We start from the raw sequence: 11,192 nt of genomic DNA, 5'->3' as shown, positions 1-11,192 counted from the left end.
CCTGTGAGCTGTTGAATTTTCCTTGGATTCAGTAGTCCCTCGTATCATCCCTGCACATCTGCATTCAAACATTTCACAATCTAACCCCAAATATGAAAGACGAAACAGAATAAAATTTTATTTTAAGATTTACCAAAAGTAAACTGGCCAGGACTCAGATCTGCTGGTTTATGGAGACACTGGACTGTCTCAGAGCAATACAGTCTGCTTCCATAAAAATTCACTGCAGTCCAGAAGATTTATCACTAAATCTTCTCTGTCAAGTAACAGTCTTACTCCTTAGGCTTCTAACACATTCTCATACCTAGGTTCCCATCAAAATGAAACATGCTTTAAAAACTAGTCTAAAACTTTAGCAATTACATTTTTAACCATGACCTAAGAAGACATCTGTGCTTCTCTGCCTAACACAGCTGACAAAGCTGTGTGAGGGGCAGTGTTCCCAGTCAAAGGCATTGGCTTGACTGTGGACACATTTCCAAAGAACAGAGCACTCTTACAGCCTTTTTGGCTAATATTTTATCTGTGAAGAAAAAATAAATACACAAAATATATATGACTCTATAAATTGGAAAATATGAAATGGTCCAGAAAGACCATTATGGACCTTTGTATGCATACCTAATTAGCCTGTATAGTACTCTGACACTACTGTGTTTGGGGATATTAAAAAAGAAACCCTCAAGCAGATTAGGTATATGGGTCAGTATCTTCTGCGGGGGAGTGGATATTATACAGAAGCATCACTGGAGTGCCCTAACAACACACATGACTATTATTCTCTTCAGGGAGAGAGCTGTGCCCGAAATTAAGCTTTTCTCACTATCCTCGTGAAGACAGGCAAGAAGCAATGATAGTTCTAGTAGGAGATTCTCTATCAGGCATTTTTCATACCCAGTGTTTGGACAGAAAGCAATGGTAAAACGTATGTCGTAACAGATTCTGTCTCTGTTTATGCCCCTAGCATCTAACTCCCATCTGTGGCCTGGTACACAGGCAGCCTGTTGTACAAGGGAGGCTTCAGACAGCTTGGGTGTATTTTAACTTTTGTATTTAAATGCCAGTACATTTGGTAGCTGAATTTTGACCATCTGACCCTTGCAGGGAAGTGGTCCTTGGAGGCAAACACAAGGGAAGACCCTTCACCTCTTTTCCTTGCAGTCCCCCCTGAGTTGGCTGGAGCCATCTGAAGCCTGACTCCAGTCTGCAGTGTATCTTACATTCACACATTTCTTTCATGAAACTGGTAGCAGAGGGCGTGAAAGAACAGCTGGATAACGAAGGGATAAAAGGGCACTGGATCCTTGGCATCCACAGTTTCAGAAGGTTGTTTCAGGTGCTACTGTTCCTCCCTTCTTTTCCTTTACTCCATCAGCATTACCCTCCTTCAATTTCCATGGGTTTACAGTCACATTTGTCTACCTTTTAACATACCTTTCTCTACCCTGTTTCTGTGTGAAAGACTCCCATGGACTACAAGATAAACTAATTTAGGGCAAGATTTTCTGAATTGCTGAGTTCCCACTTAGGTCTCCAAATACCCACCAGGTTTTCAGAAGTGTCTGTTTTGTTGGGTATTTTTTGGGGAAAAAAAAAGACCTTTATTTACATGCATAAATGGGATATGAGCTTTGTCAAGACGCTTATTCCATTCTGGGGTCCTGGGTTCCCTTGACTAGAATGGACTACCCACGAGGAGCGGGAAAGGGAAGCACTTGAAAAAGACCGACAAAGCAATTGGCTAGCTTGTGTAGAAAAATGTTTTTTCTTCTGAAGTCTTTTGCAAATCGTAAGAGACTTGCAAGCTATTTGTAACAGAACTAAGTCAGAATGAACTAGGCAGAGACATGACTGTTTTCTCTATCTTGCTAGTAACTTTAACTCTGTGAACGAACTGCCCTTTGGTTTGCAGCAGTAGTTTAGTTCTGCTGCTTTCAAAGTGCCCCACCAGCATCTTTATGCAAAATGCTAAAAAAGGAGGATGTGGCATTCGGCAGCATTGTCTTTCAAATCAATGTATGTCGTAACAGTCATCCCAACTCTCACACGCAAAAAACTCTCACGTGTCCCCAAAACATGAGATTTTAAAAATAGTAACCATTGACTTATTTTTTGTCTCCTGTCTTTGGTGTTTGGTTGGGTTCACATTATCAGGAACTTGCCACTTGTAAGGCTAGACATACTAAAAACAAACCTGGGATTACCAGGTAATCATTTGAGCCCAGGAACTGAGCATTTACATGTGAGACTCTCGATAAAATCATGAGAGCTGGCAACAATACAATTGTTACTGTAGTTAATGAGAATTTCAGGAACTTTCATACAAAAGAACAGTTGCTCTGTGTTTAAAATATTTTTTCTCATAAAACTACTGTACAACTGAGCTTTATATGTAGCTGCCAATATGAATTCATCAAGAACAGTTCATGTAAATCCTACCTTATTTTCTGCTGTAGTAAGGTAAGAGATTTTGTGAGTAGAAGAGCAGCATAAGATGTCATATCTTGACTTCAGAAAGTTTTTTGACATTGTCTAAGGTGACACTACCATAAGCAAACTAGGGAAACAAAACTGTAATTGATCCAAGGTAATTGCCTATGGGATTCAAAACTACTGTACAGAACTGGTTGAAAAATCATACTGAAAAAGAAATTATCAGTGGCTCCCTGTCAGACGGAAGGCTATAGGTAGGTACATTTCCTACGTATCTGTCTTGGGCCAGGTTAGTATTTTCGTTAATAAAAATGCTTGGTACAGTTTCAAGCAATGAAAAAGTTTAGAGGTGTTGTAGGCACATTGGAGGAAAGGATTAAACTTTCAAATGTCTTAGAGGGAATGGTAAAGTGGTCCAAAAAACAGAGCAGGATACATTATAATACAGACAATGGCAAGGTTCTAAACAGAGGCAGAAATAACCATTTGCACGAATTCAGAACATGGCACGATCAGTTCTGGAGAAAAGGTTTCAGGGATAAAAGTGGTTTACGAGTTAGATATGTTATTCATAAAATCATACTGCATTGCATAAAAATAGTTGTAGGGAATATGTAACAATCCTTTTCTCTGACCAGCTCTGTCAAAACTGTAAATGAAGTTCCATTCCCAGTTTTAAGCACTGCATCTCAAGGAAAAGACAAACCAGCTGGAGAGAATCCATGGAATAGAGAGAACTGAATGAAATGAAATGATAATAATCTTCAAATAAACACAAGGCAGCAGTAAAGAGAAGATCTTGCAATGAATAGGACAAGAAATAATGGGCCTACGTAACACCAATGGAGATTTAGGTTGTTTTTTAGAACAAATTTATGTGAAGATAAATACATTAATTTTAATAAGGGCAATAGTAAGACAACTAAAAAAAAGAAAGTACTATCTATGATTAACTATAAAATATAACAATTTCATCTTGCTGTATACTGTTCCTGCTGAAGTTCAGTCAAATGAGTATGTTCATGCTGCATTATAGGCAAACTATTCCAGGAGGCTACTGGTATTGCAGTCAAACAAAAATTAACAATTAAAAATGATGCAGAGGTTCGTAGTCATTGTTCCAGGTAATCTTCATTACTCTCTGACTGAAATTAACTGCATGGTTATTTGTGGAACTGGAATCAGAGACAGTAACTAAATTGATTTAGGTCAACTGATAGGGAGAATTTAATTTTTATCTATACTATTACATAATTTGTCCTTTTTTTTGTGGTGGGGGTTGAATATCTTTTCAATTTAAATGTCCCCAAAGGTACACATTTTAAATTTTAGCTCACCAACCAAAGGATCAGAAAAAGAAATTCAACTGACACTCGCTAAGCCTTCCAGGAAAACACTTAAAGACCAATCTAGATACTCTTTACACTTTCTCAGGTAACAAGTAAGCAAACAAATGTTTGAATAAATGAATAAATTGAGTCTTCTATAGTAGTAAAAGGTCCATAATACCCTTTCTCCATTTTACAGATTACCTTTGGGTGTATAAGGGCTACAGTTTCAAAATGATGAGAATTTCACTGAACTTGTGGTTAGCATGCCCTATTTTTGAGAAATCTAAAAATTTGACAAGGAAATTAAGAAGTTAATTGAAACTGCTTGGTCTAACAACAGCCAAAGGCAAAGAAGATACACTGATGTTAGACAATAAAGTTTCATTTCTTTCCTGTCCTGAAAGACGATATGTGTTAGAACTAATGCCCCTTGGCATGTGAGTTTGCTGGAATGTAATGCTTTAGCATGGATCAGTGATCTTAAAGCTTTCCAAAGTGGGTGCAAGTGTCAGTCCATTGAGTAATGAGCACCAGGCAGGATTGTTCCCTACAGGATCTGTCTAAATATATACAAAACTACTAGTTGTCAACCTGAAAATAGGCTAAAAGGCTATTTTTCATCTGCTTACTTGTCAAGAGTACAAAATAATATATAAAAAATAAGGACATGAGGAAATACTGACTAGCTTATGGCAGAGATTTATAAGACAGGTTGAAGAGTGTGTAGAATTATTCCTAGTCATGTGAAAGTCATGAAAATTACTTTCTTTTCCTGGAAAAAATATTATGTAACTGCATTGTGAATATGTATTTGCACCAGTTTTTGAATCAGAAGTATTTTGAAAGAAAGCTCAAAATTTTGAGGTCAGTTTAAGAAGCAAAGCCTGTGTAACTAAAATCGCTCATGAATAGTGACTCTATGACAATGACTTTTTTATCATGTGGTCTGCAGAGCTGTAGAAGTCCACAAACTACTTTTACTCTGTGAGTCTATGAAAGGTAATCAAGAACACAAGAAGTTGTCCATAGGCTTTACTACAGAGTATCATAGCTTCCCCAGAAGAATGTTGAAGGCCCAGAAGTTGAAAATAATCGAAAACCACTGTACAAAGCAGTAATCAAAGCAAATGGTTTGCAAACAATCCAGAGCTGGAGATACATATTCACCTAGGAGCCAGGCCCATTTACTGCCTTCAGTGAAAGACAGATCTCTCCCTCATTCAAAGCCCACTGAAACCAATGTGAGTCATTCCAAGACTTCAGTGGTCACTGGACATGGCTGTACTTAAATAATAAAGTCATTTGTAAAATTTAAACTCATTTGCAAATAATTCATATGCCAGAGAGGAATAAAATTCATGAAATAATTATTTTGCTGTAAATAATTTGCCCTAAATCCAGTGCTTAACTAATTTCCGTCAAAGCGTTTGTATAATATCTGCAAATCTAAACTGTAAACTAAGCGGAGTAAAACTGAATTTCAGCATTCCACTGAGTTCTTTTTGAAGGTTTTATGTGCTATATATACACTATATTCATATTTAAAACAGCTGTTTAACATATGAGCATTTTACTACTTAGTTTACTTCTACCATTTTTCCATTAATAAATTCACCATATATGCAGGCTTATGAACAGACTAAAACAGGCCCAAATGTTCTAAATGCACAGTCAGTTCATTAACAAATGATAATAAAGAGGAAGAAAAAAGTACAGTTTTTTTATTCATGATTGCTGAAAAGATACAGGGGAAATGGACTCTCATCCAAGCTCACACACCACAGGAATAAAAACCTGTAAGCCGTCATCTAGCAAAAAAACACCCCATATGTTTAAAAAAAGTTTGAAGAAAATTCCAGAGGAAAATAATTGGAGACACATCTTTTCCTTGTTCTGCTCTTGCTCTGTTCTCAGCATCAGGTAATACAGGTATATTTCCTAACACAAAAGCACCCCCTAAGATTTTCAAATGTACCTAGGGATCATCCTGGCTCTACGGAAACCAGCTGCAAGGTATCTCAGTTCAAACATACAAAAACTAAAGCAACCAAATGCTACTACTCTTTAAGAAACTCTAGGTCATAAAAAATGGCTGCTTTCTGATTCATTGCTAATATTGAGCCTAACAACCGAACTTTACACAGTTCAGAGCCTGTGAGCCTCTGCCGCCGGCACAGACACACTCACCCTTTCTACTTAGAATCAATGGCAAACTGTGCTGCAGGTCTGCTCACAGTGGAGATGGCAAACAGATGAGTTCCCACACTTGTATTCACTTGGGTTCTTTTCGGCAATTTTAGATGAATTCAGAGGTCACTGGAAAGTGAACCCTGACAGGACGGAATGCTTAAATTACAAGGAAAAAAGCAAACAAACTTGACCCCCTACTCTTCATGATGGCTCTGACAATTGTGAAATGAAAAAAAGAAAAAAGGAAAAAAAAGGAAATTACAGAAGGTTTGATAGGAAAAAACATCTTGTTGTGCAACATAGTATTAAATGCAATCTGTGCATCAGGGAGATTAAAACGCACTCTCTCTCTCAGGTTTATGAATTCTCTTCTCCCTTTAAAAATTCATGGACTCCAGACAAGCGTGGTGCACGCTAAGTATTCCAATTGCTTGTGAAAGGAGCGTTTTGCTAGTGGAAAATGTGTTGTCTCTTTGATTGCAAATGTAGTTGATTGTGGGGCGAATGAAAGGGTGACCTGTGACACGACCCGCTGGCGCAGCAAGGTCATTTTTTTTCCCTCCTCACACAAAAGATAAGAGGCTGACTGCTTACAAAGTGTTCCGGCAAATGGACAAATTAGGACTGCCTGGACTCCCGCTCCGATCAGGCAAGTTATTCTAAGTGAAGATAAGTGAAAGTTTGAAATGTTTTTAGGAGGAGGCAGACTCCAAGCTTTCATTCCTTCCTGAAATGGATGGATTGCAAAGCAATAGAGCTGTGCAAAAATGGCTTGCCCAGGAGTTTGATGTTTCAGACCCGAAGTTTGTATAACTGAGCAGAAGAGAGGAGTAGGACAGGAGGGCCGCGTGGGTGCAATGTCGGACTGGGACTCAGGACAGCAAGCCTCAGTTTGACTCCCAGCTTGATCATTTGTTTCCAGTGACACCACGCAAGAATATACAGGCAAGCAAAATCCTCCTCTGAGATGCCTAAGCACAAGCCAGATCCTGGGTAAAATTCATATAGCCACATTACCATAGCATTACATTTGAATAACACCTGCCTGTTCAGGACAACTCTGGCACCATGAAAATTGAACTTTATGGCTCTCAGATCCAAATTTGCATCTGTTCTGCCAGGTCAGAGTGTGGGCAACTTTAAGTCCACATGCATCTACATGTAGAAACATACTCTTGCTCTACTCTCACACCAGCATTTTAATCTCTGCAGGAGTCAGGGAGAATATTTTCATACCTTGGTGATGTGTTACGAGATAAAATTATCTCAGGGTAAGAAGCGCCCAGATAGGACTGTGCTGTTCATTTAAACACCTAGCTAGAAAACTGAGAGTTTTTTTTAGCAAAACTAGGGTAAGGTTTTAATTGAGCCCTCAGTCAGGCTACGGTTTAAGTGAAAGTAAGTTCCCTAGTTTCAGCACACAACCAATGTAAAGTTCAATCATAGCACAGAATTGCTTTTGAGATTTGGGTTTTGAACCCTAACCCTCAGAGCAGAATTCCTGAGTATGAACTCATTCAAACCAAAGCCAAAACAAAGGTTTTCATGAAACCCAGGAAGCCTGAAACACCAACTTTCTTAGTAGTGCTACAAAGCAAGTTCCAAAAAACCGCAGAAAAGCCCAAACACCACAAAAAATTAAACAGATGGAAAATGTCATTTTCTGGAAATGCTTACTTCTGCCTACAAAACTGGCAGGTTCTCTAATTTCTGTTTGATCTGCTTTAGAAATGTAAAGTATCAGTAAAGGCCTACCTAAAGTTTTTCCAGCACACACCTGGTACCAGCTGCAAATCAAGAAACTATCCCATAGAAAGCAGTATCTTAATCACCCACCAAAGGGTAACAGGCCAGATATATATTTTCAACACATCCATGAAAAGCTATCAAATATGGTGCAATGTGATTTCACTTCATGAACATTTTTCGCTGGAAATTGAATATTCTTGGGAAATTATAAAAAACTTGCAAAATGAGAAATATATCCCAGCATCACCCTGATGAATCATATTTGTACCATCTGACAGAATATCACTGTCAGTTCATTTGGGCTGTGATCCAAAGGACTCTTCAAACAAGTATTCAACTCTGAGCATGGCAGCAATCTTGTCTAAGGATTCATATGTTTTAAATGAAGAACTTTCTTTAGCACTTCACAGAGTCTGGAACTATATTCAAAGATAAGTGAGAGGTAAACCTGAAATGAATTCTTGTGTAGAGTACAAGCACAGACATTTTCTTTTTAGCATTTTTTCTCAGTAATCAAAATGAACATATAAATGAACTTCTTAGCCCTATTAAAATCGAATGTCTGACATGGAATGAGCAGCAAGACTGATTCTGCACACAACTCCCATTATTTTTTGGTGAAAACTGTGGGAAAATTTAGTCGTATGTATCTGTCACGCCAAGTCTTTGTCTGTGACCAGAACAATGAAGACAGAGAATCTGGAGATCATTTCCCTCAACACCGTCTTGGGCATGCTGATATTATCATGATGTTGTAGAGCATCCATACCTCCTATGTCATGATTATATCACTAAAATATGTGGGCATATCTGAACAGCGATTCACCAATAGGCTAAAGTGAGTAAAGTCAAATAGAAACTTTTATTGCCCCTTGTTTTAGAACATAACAGAAAATACTTGACATCTGGTCTCTTTTAATGGCATCTGGAGTTGTGTCTAAGCAGATACTGCAAATTCAGTTTCTTCAATTGCATTTAAATATCAATATGAGCTATTTTAGCAGAGACACAAACTCTTCATTTTAGGGCTAGTTAAACTGACAAATGAAGAAGAAAGACATTCTAAAGCTCCTTTGGTTAAAATCAGAGTCTGTATACTGTACACTCTTTGATCTCTGGCTCAACAAAGAACAATCTCAGCACAGAGGCAGGATGAGGAAGATAGGCTGAGGAAAGAAAATATGCATGGAAAAGGACCATCCTCTGTCATTCAGCTCCAGAGCAGGGCACATTGTGTTACTCTTTCTGTTTGCTTATTTGTTTTGATTTCTGTCTTGCTTTCATTTTTTTTTTTTTAACAGGGAATAAATAACCTTGCCAGTGGCTTCTGACATTTTTCAGGTGAGCCATGCCACAAATTCACATCCTCTACTTAGCATTAGCTTGTAACCTCCAATAATTAATAAGTTACACCAGTTTACCACTGGGACAGACTAAAGACATATATGGCCAGTAACCAACAGTTACTGCAACTGTCCTGCCAGGCATTAACTTATTAAGTTGCTATAACTCAGCTGCCTGTCTGAGCCCAAGCATATTGGGTTAATGAAAGCTCTTTTTTTTTTTTTTTTTTTAACCATGCTGAGATTTCTACTAGAAGCATGCAATTTAAGTTTTTGAACTAGGCTGTTGGGCTTTGCAAAAAGAGGAGGAAGTAATTTAACTTTTTCTCATGATACAGAAAAATCTAGGTTTATATATTTTTTTTCATTTTCCAGATTACTATCAAATGGCTTCCACACTGACTTTACACAAGGCATTTCTCCTCAGCTCATTGTAGATACTGTTACTATTTAGCAAGAAAAACAACAAGTTCAAGGAACATCTTGACTCTGTGTTCTAGCTGCCCAAATTTTGCTAAACTATCAAGTCCAAAATAAGAACATTTAACATGTGCTGACAGAAGTGAATAGTTGCAGGTATATTGGTGCATTTCAAGAACATCATAAGGAATAAGATAAGATGTATCTCTAGTCACTGGACTAAATTCTGCTGCCTGTTTTCAATGCAGTTACTCCAGTGAAATCAACTGAGTGAATCCAGATTTACATTCATGTAATAGAAAGCAGAATCTGACTCACCATATGGAATCCATTTGGAAAGAAGTCTAGTTGTGAGTTTTATCCAAAGTTTATTGAATTGTTCATTTTTCTTATTTTTATTTTTCTTGGTTTCATTGCAGGTTGATAAGCAATCTGAATGCCTGCTGAAGACTAAAGTTATTAACAAACTTCTGAAAGCAAAGGTACCTAGAGAAATAGACAGGCTATCCTATTTCCAAAACATCACCCAAGTTTCTTTTTGTTGTTACCACACAGAGCTCTGATCCAAATCATCATCAGCCCTGAGGGAAAGCATAGGAGTATAAATAAGTTATAAAAGAGTATTTACTTCTTAAATAAGCTATTTAGAACCTGCTGTATGTTTATAGGATCACAGTTGTTGCAAAATGGGAGGAATTCTGATCCCCAAGCTGAATCTTTCACAGCTTTCAAATAATGTTCATAGTGGCTCCTGAGCACCACAGCACACAGAAATCCCAAAGGATTTCTGCCTGTCTGTAGCTCTGCCACAGCTACAGTGCTGGGTTCACACAGACTCCATGCCCATTGCACAGATTACAGTATACACAACAGGCCAGAAAATTGGTGTGGTTTCCATCTTACCAAGGATACTGTCAGCATCAAAAGAGAGATCTCATGACACTGAATGTCAGCTGAATTACCACATCAGGAATGTCTTTACTAGTGTTGTTTGTTTTAACAGCTTTATGAATGGAGATAAAAATTAAAATCTATGCTGTTCTAGCCAAATCAATGGGCACAAGATCTACGTTGTGTATTTCAGGGGAAGACATGGGAGGTAGCTCAGGGCAGTATTTGAGTCATAACTGCATTTCTGCAAGAAGTAGAGAGAGTATGCATGTCCAGAAAATAATTTTCAAAATCTATATAATCATTAAGATATAATTAAACATTATTAATTCATTCTTAAAAAACACAGGTCTAGCATTTTAATTCAAAAAGTGGGATTGAACCTAAAACACTAGTGCTTTTCTATATGAAATAAAGGAACAGATACAGTCAGTAATACAAGTTATTGGCTCATTATTAAATGTTCAGTAACACCATATTTGGACAGTGCTGTCTTAAGGGTTGATATACACCTATTGTCATGGAATGAAAACAAAATAATCTTCCTTAGACAAGTAAACCAGAAGCATGATAAATAGCTGTTATAACAGCTGGACATTTTTTACCAGTGCAATTTCATGCAATATTAAAAAGTCAAAGGAACTCTCTTCAACACAAATACAGATTTTCATGATATAGTGAAACTTTCCAGAAGCTGTGCAGAAATGGAGAAATCTAATCTCAAGCCACTATTTAAACATGATGAATGAGACACTCAGAGTAATTATGTACCTGAATAATTAGCATTGTACTTTACAGATAAAGAAGCAAGGGAAAATTATTTAATGAGTGTCAA

Source organism: Rhea pennata, chromosome 3 (assembly GCF_028389875.1).
Source record: "Rhea pennata isolate bPtePen1 chromosome 3, bPtePen1.pri, whole genome shotgun sequence".
Taxonomy (NCBI): Eukaryota; Metazoa; Chordata; class Aves; order Rheiformes; family Rheidae; genus Rhea; species Rhea pennata.
The sequence above is the reverse complement of the archived record's forward strand: the minus strand, read 5'-3'. Positions refer to the sequence as shown.